Source organism: Mus musculus, chromosome 5 (assembly GCF_000001635.26).
Source record: "Mus musculus strain C57BL/6J chromosome 5, GRCm38.p6 C57BL/6J".
In the NCBI taxonomy this organism is placed as follows: domain Eukaryota; kingdom Metazoa; phylum Chordata; class Mammalia; order Rodentia; family Muridae; genus Mus; species Mus musculus.
In genome coordinates this window covers 36,288,163-36,305,298 of record NC_000071.6, presented here as the reverse complement: position 1 = coordinate 36,305,298, position 17,136 = coordinate 36,288,163, and the positions used below count along the sequence as shown (strand labels likewise).

Below are 17,136 nucleotides of genomic sequence, written 5' to 3'. Positions count from 1 at the left end.
TCACTGAACCTGGAGCTTACTTTTTTTTTTTCAGCTAGACTGATGGCCAGTAAACATCATGAATGCTCCTGCTTCTGTGGTCCCTGCCCAGGGTTGGGATTACAGGCATGGCAGCTACACATAGATTCTTTACATGGATGCTGGTATCTAGACTCAGGCTTGTGCCTCAAGTTCTTTCATTCACTGAGACATCTCCCCAGCCCCAAGTTGAGCTCCTCTTGAAAACAGAAGCCTGCACAGTTATGGTGGCCTGGCTTGGCCGGACAAGCCAGTGGTCAGCTGGTGTGGTGGTCTGGGTGCCCACTCTTGGTATATATCCCTGCTGTGCCTCAGGGTTTGCTAAGCCCTTGATTTTTCTCCCTATTTCTTCAGATAGTTGAGCTGTGGCCATCTGGCTACTCACTCATCATGGGGGAAATGTATACATTTGTTAAAAATAGAATGCTGCCATAGCTGTGAGAATTAAGCCAATAACGAGTTTTGCTGGAGTTTTTTTGTGAAACTCAGCGTCAGGGAGTACTTTCCCACACATAGTGGTGGCTCCGACAAGGGCTGGCTTTTCTTGTTCCCACTGGACGGTGGTTCAACACAGGAGGTGGGTGTGCCTGCTGCCAGGCAGAGATGAGGTTTTAAAGATGGACCATGGATCTCCTGGGAGAGAAGGCATTTTACCACTCCGCAGGAAGGGTGGCCAAGAGACCTGTGATATTACCTGCTGGGAAGATTTACACTTGACATTTTATTTTGAGGCTGAAGCTTTCTGAGTCTGTTGCCAGATGGCTGGAGCAACAGCTGACATTCACCAGACGGCTGCTCAGGGATTGGGAAATACAAACATCCACACATTTGGATGCTACCACATGGGCGGGTGGGCTGGCTATGACTGATTGAGTTGGTCAAAGCTTTGCTGAGAGTGGGCCCTGGGTCACCATCAGGTGTCTGTGGAAGGGGACAGGGTAGAAGGAATTATGATTGGTGGGCCAGGCCATGTGCTATTTAGCTTACCGGGGTCACGCAAGAGCCTAGTGAGGCATGCTGGTTGTGTGTGTGTGTGTGTGTGTGTGTGTGTGTGTGGAGAGAGAGAGAGAAAGAGAGAGAGAGAGAGAGAGAGAGAGATCTTGTTGTTCCATACAATGGAAGGATATGAAAACTGAGTGAAGGCCAATGTGAGGACATTTTCATGCCCTGGAAAGTCTAGCACGTGTTTTATCGGCAGATGGATCTGAAGCCAGGGCCAGGAGGGACTGTTGGATTCTCAACAATGGGGCTTTAGGGTCAGTGATCTAGTCTAATGTATGACTCACTGTTGTGGCCCTACTCACTATTTGTTGGGAAAGATAAAAATGTTAGGCCCACCAGTTTGCTCTGACTCCACTTGAAGCCTAGGACTTTAAAGTTGTGAGCCATACAGAGCCATCAGAAGGGCTAAAGTAGAACCAGCAGCCTAGCCCTTAGAAATCCAACACTGTTCTCAGGGGTGGGGACAGACAGACAAGGACACCTAGGCCTGAGAGTGGGATGATGAAGGCACAGAGGAACTGGCCTAATACCCCACTCATCTTGGTATCAGTCTTCAACTCTGTTCCTCCCTCCCTCCCTCCCTCCCTCCTTCCCTCCCTTCTTCTCTCCTTCCCTAGCCCTAACCCCAACTCCAAGCCTAGCCCTGCCCTTCTCCAGGGCAGCATGCCCCATTCCCTCCTATGATTATTCTCCTTCTCTGGTCCCATCGAGATGCTGTCTGTGATGTGAATGCCCTTCTCTGACCCCATCTTAGCTTCTTGAGATGGCTACCTCTCATTTCCATCAGTGTTCTTCAGGGACCACTGGTAAATGTTGCCGATTGACTTACAGAAAGGATTCTGGAGTCCCAAGCACAGGGACAGGGACCCCTGGAGGGATAGTGACCTGCCATTCCCTTTGGTCCATGTTCTCCACCCTGACTGCACACCTTCCTCTAAGCCCAGTCTCTGCTGATTTTTTAAGTGGGGAAACCTGGTGCCCTGGGTTCCAGTGAGCAGGGCCTGTAGAGACTTTCATAGGGTGTGCTGAGAGGAAGAGCTAAAGTGTGGGCTCTGGGCAGAGCAGGCCAGGATCATGGGGGGCACAGACCAGACAAGGCCATCAGCACTGCCAGCCAGCAGCCTCCCTCCCCCAAAGGCCACAGATGACATTGTTCCTGACTTCTGCTGGGACCTTAAGGACTACCTCCATTTACTCTCCTCTCTTGAGCTAGTTTGCTGGTGTTATAACATGGAAGGCCTTTATAAACTGTGTGACTGTGTAGACATCACGTAGTGGTGAATGGGCTATCCGTCATGCATTCATAGCTGCTTACCTCACAAATGGCTTTAGGTGGTTGGAGGTGTGTGTGTGTGTGTGTGTGTGTGTGTGTGTGTGTGTGTATTTTAAAGAGTTGTAAGGGAGTTGGTACAAAGTGCACATCACTGCAGAAAGAGAACCAAGGGCCACCAGGTGTGGCAGTGCACACCGACAATCCCAGCACTCAAGAGGCTGAGGGAAGAGGATTGTCACACATATGAGGCTAGCCTGGGTTACAGTGAAAGACTGTGTTAGTTACTTATCTCATACGTAAGGCAGGAAGGGTTTGCTCTGGCTCACCATCTGAGGGTGTGGTCCACCAGGGTTAGGAGGTGTGGCAAAGAGTGGTTGTAGCACTGTCAGGAGCTTGAGGGGTCACTGTCCATCAGTCAGGGGAGAGAGTGATGACCACTGGCGCTCAGCTGCTCTTCTTCCATTCCCTCTGTCCAGGACCCCAACTTGTGGGATGGTGTTGCCCCCTTTCACTTAACCCAATCTAGACACTACCCCACAGATGAGCCCAATTGTCTTGTAGGCGATTCTAAATCTAGTCTAGTCGACAATGAATATTAGGCTCATGGGGATGCCGTCTCAGGAGAACAATAATAATAAAAAACCATAAAAACCTCAAACCAAACAACTAAAGCACATAGACTGTGAAGAACAGCAAAGGTGCAGCAGCCCAGGGTGGGCGGCAGCCCAGGGTGTGTGGCAGCTGACCTGGTGCAGCAGTCCATAGCCCCCTAGGTCAAGCAGGGAGGTGGCTGAGTCATGGTTTCCTTTAGAGCCCTGTGTGGAGTGAAGCAAACCGCTGGGCTTTAGTGGGAAATGGCTCGTGTTCAGGGTTAAATCTAGGGCTTCAACTCATGTTCCTTGGGAGGATCCCTGCTTGTCTGGCTGTGAGGAGGCAGGTACTGGGGTTCTGAGGCAATCAGAGAGGCTCTTTGGGAGAGTGTGGTCCAGTTCAGGAGAGACAGAGCTATTTAAGATGACACCGTGCCATGGGTGGACCTTCACACTGCTCACCAGCTCCTGGTGTCAAGTGTGTGTTGGCCACTCCCAGTCTTTCTGACTCAGAAGGAGGAGCAGAAGCCTTACCTCCCAGGATCACTGGGGTCTGGGGGCTCCAAGATCAAGGCTAGGTGGTCTGCCATTCTGGCAGCAACTGTTAGGACTATACCTTTGTCGTAGGTATATACTGCATGATCCACGGTGGGAGGCAGGGAACATTACTGAGGATTCCATGGGGACCACTTGGGCTACCTGGTCTCTGTTACCAATGCCACCATGCTTGTATGTAAAGTTGTTGCAGGTTCTGGAAGCCCAGAGCACAAGTGACAGGCTGGGATTCAAACCCAGGCAGTCTGGCTCTAAAGCCTGTTCCTTTTCCACTAAGCCAGGCTGCCTCGGTGTAGTCCCCCGTGTTGGTGCCAGGCTCTGTTCTTCTCCTAACCCGTGTCTCTCAGTGCTGGCTGGCCAGGTGGATGCAGGGTGCCTAGTGGGGCTGTGTTAGAAGTGCTGAACCTTGAGGGCAGATGTACACGTCACCAAAGCTCCCTTCTCAGCGGGTTCTCTGGTGGCTCAGAAGAGGCTAGCAGGTGGAGGAGGAGGGACTGTCCACTGCTCTCCACCCCCACCAGCCCAGCTGTCACAAGGGATTGTTGCTCTGAGTCACTGTGCTTGCAGCTCTTGTCAAGAAGGACTAGATTCCCCTCCTGACACTCAGTCTCCTGTGTGCTTTAATTACAGTAGAAAGGAGAGAAGAGTTGGTCCTTGGGGCCTGGGCTGTCCTTGGGGTCCATTTGGTATGGCTGGCTGGACAGTATGCCTAGGTCATCAGAGCAGGTGACCATCTGGCTCAGATATCTGGTTCTGTTTGATTTAGAGGCGACGCAAAGCAAGGGGAATAAGACCAAAGTAACGGAGGCAAAGCTATCATGTGAAGACACGCACCAGCAGCACCTTGTCATCCAGCAAAGGAATGCTTACTGCTTTCTTAGGCCTTACCAGGTCCCCCTTGGGCGGCTGTGCAGTGGCTGAGCCCTCAGAGGCTGGCATCCTCCTGCAGGTTTGATGCTGGCCCTGCTGAGATGCTGGCTTTGGAGGGGCTGATGTCGAGAACTAGGAACAGGGAGAGCAATGCTCCTGTTCCTCAGAGTCCTGTGGGCAGAGCAAAGGGCTGGATTCTTGCCCAGCTGTAAGTGTAAATTGGTGTGCACCTCCCCTTGGTCCTCTCAGCCATTCTGGGGTGCACACAGGTGTTGAATCCATTTAAGATGAACAGATACAGGAGGAAGAGGAATGGAGGTGGGGGAGGAGTCATGTTTGGCTTCCCCCTTCGTCACTGGCCCTTTAGATGTGGGTGGGTTTCATACCTGCTGGCTGAACTGTATACCCCCACCTCCATGTGCCTCAGTGTCCCCATATGTAAAACGAGCTTCTCGCACTGAGATTTAAATAGGACGATTGGGAAGAGAAAGCTTGGTGCCCTACATACAATAGGCTGAGGAAATGAATGGATGGACAGATGGGTGGACAGATGGATAGATGAATGGATGGATGGATGGATGGATAGATTGATTTATGGACAGGTGTATGGATAGTATTTAGGTGGGTATATGGATGGAAGGATCGACAGACAGATAGATGGATGGGTGGAATGATGGACAGATGGATGAATGGATGGAATGATGGAAAGATGGATGATGGACAGATGATAGATGGACTGGTTTATATACAGAGGGTTGGGTAATATTTAGGTAGATATATGGATGGACAGATGGATGGATGGACAGGTTGATAGATAAATGGGTTGATTTATGGACAAAGGGATGGATAATATTTAGGTGGATATATGGATGGAAGGATGGATGGATAGATGGATGGGTGGATGGATAGATAAATGAAAACTGACAGTAAGGAGTGGCTGAGAAAAGCAGTTGGCTTTCTCTCTCTGAACAAAGATGCTGCCTGCAGGTCCTTGGGGCTTTGGCAGGGTACCCTGAGTTGGCATGGGGCTGCTTCTCTGAAGATGTCTTCCAAGTGTTCAGTGTGGATACAAGTGGGCTTTCCTGATAGCTGTAAGTTCATCATTCCTGGGCTCTTGCATGCAGCACTGAAAGGCCGTAGGTGGGGCTCGTTTGGGTACACTCCTTGGTTACATCAAGCTCTTCAGTCTCCTTCAGAATGAATGCTGGGGCTTCCCTGCAGCTGTCCTTGCTCAGACATGGACTCCCCACACCACTACTCTTCAGGCACCTGCAGTGCTGGATGCTGCTGAGTGGGATCCCTGGAGGAGTGGCAGCGAATGGGGACCCTTGCACCCCTGGGGGAGGGTGGAGATGAGCAGCCTTTGAGAGGAGGTGGTTTTGATATGCAAGTGCATTTCTTGGGACAGAGAAGCAGGAAGGGCAATTTCAGCTGGCAAAGTCAAGGTGGCAGTGGCTCAGAGGCACACGAGGCGGGGATGTATTGTGGGAGCTTGTAGAACAGTTTATCTCCTCAAGTCAAACGTGGTGAGCTGAGAGGTTCAGCACAACAGGACAGGTTAGCAGGGTGTGAGCCAGGAAGTGTGGTCCTGGGGTGGGGGTCTAGCAGGGTGTCAGGCTCTGATCCACAGTGTTGATTCAAGGTGGCTGTATTCCTTCCTGCTCCCATGGGACACCTCAGCTTTTCCCTCTGAATGTGATACTTCAGTAATGTAATCGTGAGCCCAGAGCCCAGACCTACCTGCCTGTGGCTGTCACTTCTCTTCCTCTCCCTTATGCCTGATCTGGACATGTCCTAGGCGCACACATGTGGCTCTGCCCATGGCCAGTCTTTCTAATGGACACCCATCACTGGAGCAGAACAACAGGAAGTTATTCTCTACCGATCTGGTGGAGTCACCATCAGACACCTAAGTGACACTGACGCTCAGTAGGGGCCTGCAGCCTGTATTGAGGGGGCACATACAGTGTCCTGAGTGTGCTGAGAGGACAGCCATGCCAGTGGGTCTCCCAGGGACTGAGTGCAGGTTGACAGGGAGGGGCTGCAAATGTGGCTCCCTCCACCTCTGCTTCGTGCCTCAAAGTTGTCTCCAGACCTGGAGCCATTCATGCCCTGCCTGTCCTTCTGGTCATCATGACAATCTCTTTAGGGAGAGGGGCTTCTGGTTTTTGTGGGATACAAGGACTGGCCCCATGGTGGACAATTCTGTCTCCTTCATTGTCCTCGACAGAAGTCATTGCTGTCAGATGGGGCGCTGGCTTCCTGAGCAGTGGTGGGAACTCTCTGGAGCCAGGATCTGGGTCTCTGGAACCAAAATCAGAGACCATGGGTTAATCTGGCCCCTCTGCTCAGGTTCTGCCTGATATGGATGCTGGGACTGCAGGGTAGCAGAGCAACCCTGTGTGGACATAGAACATTGAGGGGGCATCCAGGCCCTCACTGTTGAACCCTCATCTAGTGTGTTCTCTTTCTACTAAACTATATCCACCCACCTTCATTTCCTCCAGCAGGTGCTCTGAGCCCCTTGGTACCAGGCAGTACAGGGGCCTCCTGAGGTCTAGGACCTATGATGGAGTCATAGGAGTCATGGAGTCAGCCTAGCTGATGTCCTTGTTGCCTTTGCATGACCCTCCAAAGCTGGGACAGCAGAGGGGCTGGAGGGGCTGGACGTGGACCCTGGCCAATGGCCAGCCTAGCTTCTGTGGGCCCAGTGTTGGGCAGGAAGCGCTATCCACTGGAGGTCGAAGGGCAGGGTAGCTGGTGTGGGTGGGTCTGGCATGAGGCCAGAACACCCTTGCTTGCTTGTGAAGGGCCTATTGATGGGGTTCTGCATCATCGGGACACTGTGGCCCCACAGTGGTCCCTAAAGAAGCATGAGATCAAAGTGTGGGCTGTCCAGTTCCCATGAGATTTGGGGGGCAGCTCCTTCCCCACCTCAGCTCCAGGGCATGTGACCTCCCCGCTGTGGATCTATGTCCCCCCTGCCCCCATCTGTCATTGTCTTCCCATGGCCTCTTGATCGCAGGTCTGTCCCTCAGGCTGCTCTCTTGTGTAGACAGTCACTGGATAAAGCCTATTCGGTAGAGAATATTCTCACTCTATCTCCACACTCTATTTCCAAGCAACATGGCACTCTGGAGCATGGGGGTGGCTATGTGGGGGACAGTCCTTACTCAGCTATAGGACTGACATCCTGGCCAGAGCCCACTTGGCCTCTTCCCTTCACAGTTGCTTCTCCTGAGCAACCCTTCCCCCAAGCTTGCTTCCTTGTCCTGGAACTATCCAGTGTCTTTCCAGGCCTGTGCCTTAGCGGCTCCAGTTTGTAAAATCTCTTCTCACCTTTGCTGGCCTTCAATCTGTCTGTTGCTCCAAGGTCTGCTCTCCCACGCCTTCAAACTTTCTTTCTTGAATCCTTTCAAGAGGGCTCTGGCTAGTAGAGTCCCCACTGTGGCTTTTTCGAAGTTGTTGACACTCAGTAGCTCCTCTTGTTCCCTTCAAGATTGGGAACTCTGTTCTGTGTCTCAGCCAGCTTTCTTCCCTAATGAAGAGGGTGTGAGATGCCTTTTGCCAGATGTCACTGCATCCCCTTAGCCACTCTGGGAGGCGGCACCGTCATCATTCTGATCTTACAGAGGAGGTCATAGGCTCTGAGAACTAAAGCCACTCACCCAAAGTTCTGCTGTATCTGTAGCTCAGATCTGTGCAGGTCCCTGGGACAGGTGCTCCTTGGTTGTCACATGAAGCAGTCACAACTAGCAGCTGCAGGTGCTTGGCTCACCCTGGCTTTGGCTTATTAGCTGGCTGAGGTTCTGAACCTGAGAGGCCCTAGACAGACTATCCTTGGTGGTGGTAGGTGGTCAGTAAGGAGTGTTCCCCCCAGACCCAGGTAGACAGGGTCACTGCATACAGGAAGGAAGGCCAGAAGAGGCTGCTGCTCCTTGTGTGGAAATCCAGGGTCTTCTCCCTGTCTAAGCTTGGGGCACAGGTTCAGCTTCTCCTCCACAGGGATTCCAGGAGGACCTGGCATGCTGAGCTCCTTTGCAGGTGGTCTGGGGCTCAGAAGGCGAGCAATCAGGCTGCCTACCCAGGCGATGAAGGAATTATCCCACCTGGGGAGACCCACGAAGGCTAGAGGTGTGGTGTTGGGAGGGGCTTCCCAGTGTAGGGGAATGCCAGGGTCAGGAAGTGGGTGTGGGTGGGATGGTGAGCAGGGGGAGAGGGGAGGGGATACAGGGTTTTCAGAGGGGAAACCAGGAAAGGGGACAACATTTGAAATGTAAATAAAGTAAATATCTAATAAAAAAAAAAAGAATGTGGAAAAACAAAAACAAACAAGCAAACAAACAAAAACCTTCCTATGCACAAAGGACCACACATCCTACCCAGCCATTCCACAGCTCCTAGAATTATGGCCTTCCCAGAGGCCTAGGTGATGCTGGGTTCTCTTTTGTAAAGACTTCCAGGTCGGAGCTCCTGCTGTCTCCATTTCATGGAAGACTGAAGGTATGAGTGCTGTCTGGCTGCTGTAACAAGCAGCCCCAGACCCAATAACTTGGAACACGTGTGTTAGTGTACAAAGCAAGGCTGTGACTTCTGCAGCTTTGGGAGACAGCGCAGTCACTTGCCTTTCCAGCATCTGTGGGCCACCTTCACATCACTATAGCCTCTGGCTTTGGAGGCCATGTGTCCTCTCTCCTCTATACTCATGTTCCTTTCCCTCTGATGATGGCATTTCAGCCTATGTGGATGGTTTGGGGTCATCTACCCAGCTGAGACCTTTAACATGAGCAGGACTTCATAGCTACTTTGCAGGTGAAGTGACTACACAGTGTCACTGGCTTAGGATATCTGTCTCTGTGGTCCAGGATGCCCTCTGAGATCATTTCAAGACTGGAGACTGCATTTTCCCAGAGGCAGGGTATGTGACTGAGCTGTGCACACCACACACCCTCTGACCCAGGGAGTAGCAGAACCATCTTCTGCTCATGGGAACATCATGGCAGGCACAGCCAGGCCTCACCCCAGCTCTCTCATTCCTCCCACTTGGCCTAAAATCTAGAAATGACATCAGAATTTAGCAGTAAAGTCATAATTGGAAGCACAGATGATTGCTATCATGGGTAACCCTCTTTGCCTCTGAACTTTGTAGGGGTTTCTTTTGCCCCAGGGAACAGATACACAGAGGGAGAGAATGCTCTAGAGGCTTCCCAGAAGTCTAGAGCAAACTACGGAGCCCCCAGGTATCTCCCCCCATGTTTATTTCACTTGGTACTGGGAGATGACCATGATGACTTGTCTCTGTCTCTAGGGCCCAGACTCCTGGGAGGAGACAGTCTGAAGTAGGGTGAGGTTGGGGTCAAGTCCCAGAGGACAAGGAGACCCACAGGTTGGTTCCAGGCAGGGAGCATAATGGACACAAACCCAGGCATCTGTGCAGGGGAATACCTGTGTAAGCTGTGGGGAGCAGGGTGGGAAAATGACATGGAAAGGGGACCAGAGCCTGTGCTGGGGGAGTCTCAGTTTCATTTTCTTTGAACTTAAGACAGATCCAGGAAGGTGACCTAGCTTGTCCTGTCCCTGACCATGACTAGAGATGGCTCTTTAGGTAGGGTTCAATGAGGCCTGGATTCCAGTGACCTGGGTCTGGGACAGCTCAGGCACAGGTGGAGGTGTCTGCAGATGGCAGGCCCTTGGTGCTAGTTTGAATGCACAGTGTGTATCTTTGCACAGGTAGAGACTTATATATGACTCTCAGGGAAGGTGGTGCTCCCTGGAGACGCTGGCTGAGGGGACAGCTGAACCCAGATGCAGCAGAGAAGAAAAGAAGTGAGGGTTAGCCCAAGCGTTGAGCAGAGGGGCCTCCGTAGTCCTCACAGTAGCTCTTCTTCATGATAGCCCACCCACGGCCTCCGGGGACCTTGTTAAAATGCTGGCTTGGATGGGGTGGGTCAGGATGAAGCCAGAGACCGTTTCTAACGAGGTCCCAGGCGACCAAGGAAGCTGGTCTATAGTGTGGGGGAGGCCATGGTGCAAGGCTCACACACCATGTGACAACCTGGAGCAGTGAGGGAGATGAGCAGCGTGGGAATGGGTGTGGCTGGTGCTCTACCGGGCTGTTCTGAGGGTGCGCGTGGGTATAGCCTCTTAAGGCAGGAGTAATCCATGCTCTGGAAGGAAGAGATTCCTGTGTCTATTGAGCTCCTCCTGTGGGCCAGGCAGTGCCCATGCCCTTACCTCAGGCTGGCACCCTTTCCTTGCTTCTTTGTGCCAGAAGATGAGGGAAGCTGTTACCATGACTTGAGTCTTTTAGCCAGGCCAGGAGGACTCTGGACACCTAACTGCTGGTCAGGGACACTGCTGCATATAGAAGCCCTGAGAATTCCGTCTGCATCTTCACCATGTCTGAAGACTGCCTGCTGCCTGGGAAGCAGCGCCACAGAGACACCCATGGAGCCCACTGACCAGCGAGTTTTTCTGGAGTTAGCTTGTGGTGGGGCAGGCAGCTCCTATGCCCACCCTACCGCTGCCAGGCTCTGGGGGCTGGAAGAGTCAGCCTTTGGAGATCCCTGGAGCCACACTTGAGTGTTGGTGTGCCAAGAACAAATACAAGTCCCACGAACCCATCTAGAGCACTGTAAAATGCACCACACCAGTCTCAACTAGACAGAGGCTGATGAAGAAGAAATGTACCAACTTGTACAACCATAGTCCCCACCCCCAGAGGTCACCTACAGATGATGTCATCTACCCTATGCTAGAGCTTGGGGACTGTCACCCAGAGGGACAGAGCTGCTGGAGAGGCAGAAGGGATAGGCTTCACACTCAAGTCACAGCTCTGCCTTTAAACATTAGTGCTTGGACTAGATTCAGTTTTTCCACCTGTAAAATGGGGAATGTGCTCCTGAAATGGCCGCTTGCCGAGACTCCGAGTTAACACGTAACTGCTGGCAAGGGGCAGATGCTTGCAAGAGGGGCATAGCATAGGGTGGGCGGTGGCGTCAGGGCAGGACTGATGTATCGCTGGAAGAGGATGAAGCTGGCAGGCAGGACAGCTGTGCAGCTATGCCCACACCCGTGCCCAATAGAGGTCTGTCTCTAGTTGGCTTTTTACTTTGGGGGTTGGAGGCAAATCTGAGTCAAAACCTGGGAGCCCTCTGCCCTCAGGGACGGCATTAATTCAGTAGCTGTGTTCTTCCTGCTCTGTGGATTTTCTCTAATCAGAAGCCAAAAGACACTGGCCATGCCCGCCTAGCCTCGTGGTCTGAAGAGCTGCTGAGGTTATATTTACTTTGGCAAGGGTGTGAGTGGGTTCTAAGGTAGGGGAGGGTTTGCTGAGTAGCCCTGGCTGGTACTCCTTTCCTGGTGGTGGTTGGGTGAGAGGCACTTGCCTGGAGACTGGGCTCCACCTGTTTCTAGAAGAGGAGATGGACCTCCACCTGACCCTCAGGCCTGCCTGGGGCCTGGTTCTAGGTGCCTTGTGGCTCAGCTGGAGCCTAACACCCAGGTTTTCCTCAGAAGTCTCCACGCTGGCTGTTTGCTACCATCTGAAATTAATAAGGCCGAAGCGAGGGATGAAATACCTTTAACATGAAGTTTTATCTTGTGGTTTGTGTTTTTTTTGGTCAGGAACGCGTCTCAACGTGGAGCTGCTGGGGGAAGGGCCAAGGGGGCCATGTGTCCCTGCCAGGACCTCACAGGGAGCAGTCAGTTGGAACCTCTGAAGCAGACAGCTCACAGGAGTGTCCCCCTGACCTCCCTCCTCCACCTCTGCTGCTTTGGCCAGACTCCACGCATAGCTGGGTGCCTTTCTCAGACCCGAGCTGCTGGGCTTGGGCTGGCTCCCAAACCTTTTGGGACTCCACTCACCTTAGGACCTGCTGCAGCCTCAGGAGGCTTTCTGGGGGTGTAATCCCTAGAAGCGGGCCCAAGTGAGGGTCTCCTTGACCTTTGAGCTCCCCCCTTTCAGTCCTATTTTCTCTTCCCTTCCTGGCCTGTCTTAACTCCCGATTTCCCAGGTTCCAGCACATTCTATACCCTCTGTCACCTCTCATACTCCACATCCAGACTCTACCCAACCCTTGTGGCACTGAGCTCTGAGGACCAGGCCTTGACTGTTTATCACCATGTTCCCAGGTCTCGTAATATGTTAATAACTTAATATGTTCCATACCCAATGCTGGGGGTTTGTGACTGGGTATCACTGCTGAGCCTTTATTTGAGGCCTAGGGTCAGCTCTCAGATTTGTAGAACTCTTGGGTGGGACATTTGGATGTGCTTGGTTCTGGCAAGTCCACTGAGAGGGAAAAGACACGGAGTTGCGGGGGAGTGTGGAGAAGAAGAGGAGATAGCCCCTGGGGGCTGGGGAGGAGGAGGAGGACCTGGCTCTGGTCTTAGCAGAACACTGACTGGGTGATGCTGATGTGCTGGTGAAAGTGCCCGGGACGGGGGAGGAAGGAGCTTATTCTAGGACCGTCCTGGGGAGGCTGTGCGGGGGAAGCAACGTTAGACATTTGGGCAGGCCTTGCAGGATGTGGAGTCAGCCAGGGGCGTTCTTGGCAGGAAGAGTGGTGAGTGTTGGGATTGCTGGGGATTTGATGTCAGTGGAGACATCCAGTGAGTCTGTTCCCTGGGTCACGTGGGCCTCAGAGTTGAGGATGAGGAAGGATCCACTCAGGAGGTGGATGGGCCAGGCCAAATTTTCAACTTAGTCTTGGTGCCAGTGGTGAGCCATAGAGATACACAGAGAGCATCCAGCTCTCCCCTGCAGCAATGCTTCTATAGCACCCAGCCGCAGTGGTCAGATACACGTTTATACTGCGTGAGGCCCCCCATGCACCTTTGTCCAGGCACACCCCATCCTCGTCATCTTTTTGTTCTGCTGGTTGTAGGTCCTGCACGTCTTTCCTTTGGCAGCGTGGAAGAACAAGAAAGTGGTTTTGTTCAAGACTCCACTTTGGGACCCAGGGGAATCTTGGGGAAGAGGAGCTTTGAAACCTTAAACACTTTGCAGAGAACACAAACACGCCTGAGGACTGCCTCAAGTTCCTTCAGACTGATGTGTAGAGCTCTGCCTTCAAGGCTGCCGATTCTGTCCCAGTGGCTGGCCACCATGCTTTTCTCTTGCCTTGGATCTTTCTGCTCTTCCTGGACACCCCCCTAGCCTTTCAGGGGGACAGCTGAGTCTTGCATCAGAGAGCTGAGGTGGTTCCCACTGTTAGCCCCAGGTCCCAAGTATCTTTTTTTTTTTTTTTTTTTTTTTTTTTTTGTGGCTTTTCGAGACAAGGTTTCTCTGTGTAGCCCTGGCTGTCCTGGAACTCATTCTGTAGACCAGGTTGGCCTCGAACTCAGAAATCCACCTGCCTCTGCCTCCCAAGTGCTGGGATTAAAGGCGTGCACCACCACACCCGGCTCTCAATTATCTTTGACTTCCTGAGGAGCCTGCCTAAGGCCTTGTCACTTAGGGCATCCAAGAGTGAAGTGGGGGCTGGGTTGCACCGTGATGAAAGCTCTTTACCTGGCAGGAGAAGCACCTGGCCCACATTGGTTATTTTGGCACTTGGGTTCTAACTGCCTCAGCTCTGCCCCCTCCTGGTGGGGCTTGGCCAACACACTGGCTCTCTGATTTGTGTGACCTGTCGGCCTGGCTCGGGCTAAGGCTATCTTTCTCACTTGGGGCCCCAGGCAAGTGACAATTGACTAGTTCCTAGTTGTGCTGTCACATTAGGGAACTAGATGAAAACGGGCAGCTAAGGCCCTTTACCCCTGGGCTCTTTCCTGGTCTTTATGCCCAGGCTGCTTCCTCCAGCTCCCCAGCTCCCCAGCTCCCCAGCTCCCTGCAAATCCCTGCTGTGTCTTGGATCCAGGGAATGCCGTCTTTATTGTTGGGAGGTGACTGACATGGTGATACAAGTTCCATGGGAGCTAAGAGTCTGTTCTTCTTCCCCATGAACCCATCTTCTTCCAGGCATTCCCTGGCACCAGACACAGGACCTTTACCACCCAGGCCAATGAAGGTTGTCCCCTTCCAGGACAAGACACTTCCTCCCAGAATGTGGGATCTTGGTGGAAAGGCAAGAACAGTCTTGGTAGCTGGGCCCTAAGGTTGCTTTGAAAGCTGAGCTGTGTGAACTAGTGAGGTTAGGTTCAGGGCTGAGAGGGCTAGGGAGCACCCAATAGATCTGGAACTGAGTGTGACCCCAGAGTCCCTCTGAGTGGCACAGAGGTCCCCATCCTCATTGTCATGTGAAAATGGAGGACTCTTAGATCAGGGGCACATGCAAGTGTGGAGCTAATGTCTATCCCAGCACCTGGATACACTGAATATATAGTAAGGAATCCTGGTTCTGCATCAGAGTTCTACAGTTGCCTCCTCCAGCCTGAAGGCCAGAGAAAGAAACTCACAGAGGCACCCCACCCCTTTACCCCCAACCAGGGACTTCCTGGTGAACCAGCAGGCCCCTTCGCCCCTTCGCTACTGAGCGTGCCTGCTCTGTGCTGGGCTGACTGGCAGGAGCCAGCAACTGCACTGGGGGGAAGCATGGGTACTCAGTGTGTCTGAGAAGTCCAGATTAGTGGCACGCAGGGACAGCAGGGCACTTTCAGTTGGCTAGCATGGTCAGTGCTGTGAGGGACGTGCAGGGAGGACAGGAGAGTTATTCCTGAGACAGTGACCTTTAGACTTTTGCTGGCAGAGCTTGGATGCTTCTGGGAGCTGTCACAGGTAAGGATTGCTGTGCAAAGGCCCCGAGGCACAGGAAACCTGCTTTGTTGGAAGATCTGTGGGAGACCCAAGTGCTGGTGAGGTGGGCAAGCTGGTGATCTTAGGGTGTGATCACATAAGAGTCTGAAGTCCCGGGAACCCCAGGAAATCCAGCTACCCTTAGCCAACCTGTGTAGGGAAGACACCATTCCCTCTTGGGGGATCATACAGCCACTGTGGGCAGCCCTGGGGTTTTCTCATGCCTCCCTGGGTTCTCCTCATATCTCCTGGGAGGCTCCTGTATCTTTGCACACTTGTGCCCTAGCTAGGACCTTTTCTGACCTGTGACTTCAGAGCTCGCCTGACTCACAGTCTCTGGGTGGTGGTTCTGGGGAACTGGGTCCTTGAAGCTGTAGAGGGAACTGTTATAGCACAAGGTTCAGCACCTGGAAGACATTGGTGAATGGATGGATGAGTGAGTGAATGAATGAATGAATGAATGGCATCCTGGGATAGATACCCCATGATGAACAGAGTTCTCAGATTAAAACCCTTGCTCCAAGTCCCTCTGTACTGCTGGGAAACAGTAGGGTCATGGTGGGGTGAGAAAAAGAGACTGACTCTTCATCCTGTGCTCACTCAGTTTGCTCTCTGCTCCCTCTGCTAGAACCAGTTCTCCTCCCCCACCCAGCATATAAAATGGTAATGTTCTCATTTATTCTTTAAAAATTAATCTAAAAATATATTATGCAGTGTCTCGATCACAGTTGGGAATCATTTAATTAATCCCAAGTGGTGGGACACCAGACAGGCGCCTTAATTGGTTACAATTCCTCTGGCTTACATGGCCTATTTTGAAGCTACAGTTCCCAGCTTAAAAGGTATTTCTGTAAAAGTTTGGGGCACCTGTCCCTTCCACTGGTTTGCTTCTATGTCTGCCTCCTGGGTTTCTCTCTGCTGCCTCCAGGGCCTTCCAATGGGGTTATAGCTTATGCAGTTTTGAATCCTCAAGTGTGGCTGGCCCTGGGGGTAGGCAACCTGGTGTTACCTGACATTTGTTGGGGCCCAGATCTGAGTTGTGGGCCTCATGAAGATGAAATAGAAGAGGACCTGCAAGGGAGGGGATCTGAAGTGTGCCTTGCAGGAATTGTTCAGGGAAGGCAGGCATGGATGATTGACAGGTGTCCTCCAGGAGAGGGAGGAGGCACGGAGTAATTGGCAGGTACCATCAATCAGAGAGAGCTAAGATGTAATTGGCAGGAGAGTGCTAAGATGTAATTGGCAGGTACCCTGTGGGAGAGGGAGATATGGAATGGTTTGCCAGGTCATTGCATATATCCAAGGATATAAGCAGGAACACAGACTCCTGATCCAAATGTGTCCTCAAATGAGACTGTGACAGTTATCCAGGGCTGTGGGACAGCACCAGGTGTGGGGCTTCAACCAGATTTGTTCTCTAACATTTCCCAAGCCAGCAGTATAAGATGGAGGTGTGGCAGGGATGCTCTTCCTGAGGCCCCAGGGAGGAAGATGTCCCACCTCAGCATTCCTGTGTTTGCTGCTGTCTTGGTGTTCTTGGCTTGCAGACACATCACCAGCACTTTCTCTCCCTCATGTCCCCATGCTTTGTCTCTGCAAAAATGGGGTCTGTCTTAATGACTCTATGACCTGAGTACTTCTATAGTGACTTGTTCCCAAGCACAGCCATGTTCTGAGATGTTGGGATAAGGGCCGCACTCAGCACATGGTTTGGGGACTGTCTTGGTTAGGGTTTAAATGGTGTGAATAGACATCATGACCATGGCATCTCTCCTAAAGGAAAGCATTTAATTGGGGCTGGCTTACAGCTCAGAGGTTTAGTGTCCATTAGCATCACGGTGGGAAGCATATATGCAGGCAGGCATGGTCCTGGAGAGGAGCTGAGACTTGTACAAATGGATCCCCAGGCAGCAAGAAGAGAGAGCACCACTGAGCCTGGCCTGAGCTTCTGAAACCTCAAAGCCTGCTTCTAGTGAAGTACCTCCTCCTACAAGGCCACACCTCCTAATAGTACCACTCCCCATGAGCCTATGGGGGGCATTTTCATTCAAACCACCACAGGAACACCCTTCAACACCTAAGAGAGTTAG

At 52.2% G+C, this 17,136-nt stretch overlaps 1 protein-coding gene and 1 non-coding gene across 3 annotated transcripts in view; one reads left to right on the top strand and one right to left on the bottom strand.

Moving 5' to 3' along the window:
* The window catches only part of Sorcs2 (sortilin-related VPS10 domain containing receptor 2), a 381,018-nt gene that overhangs the window by 92,899 nt on the left and 270,983 nt on the right, over positions 1–17,136 (top strand). The window lies entirely within an intron of this gene.
* On the bottom strand, positions 3,671–3,729 carry Mir7689 (microRNA 7689). Its single transcript, NR_106162.1, has one exon. It is a non-coding gene; the product is annotated as a microRNA 7689 (primary transcript).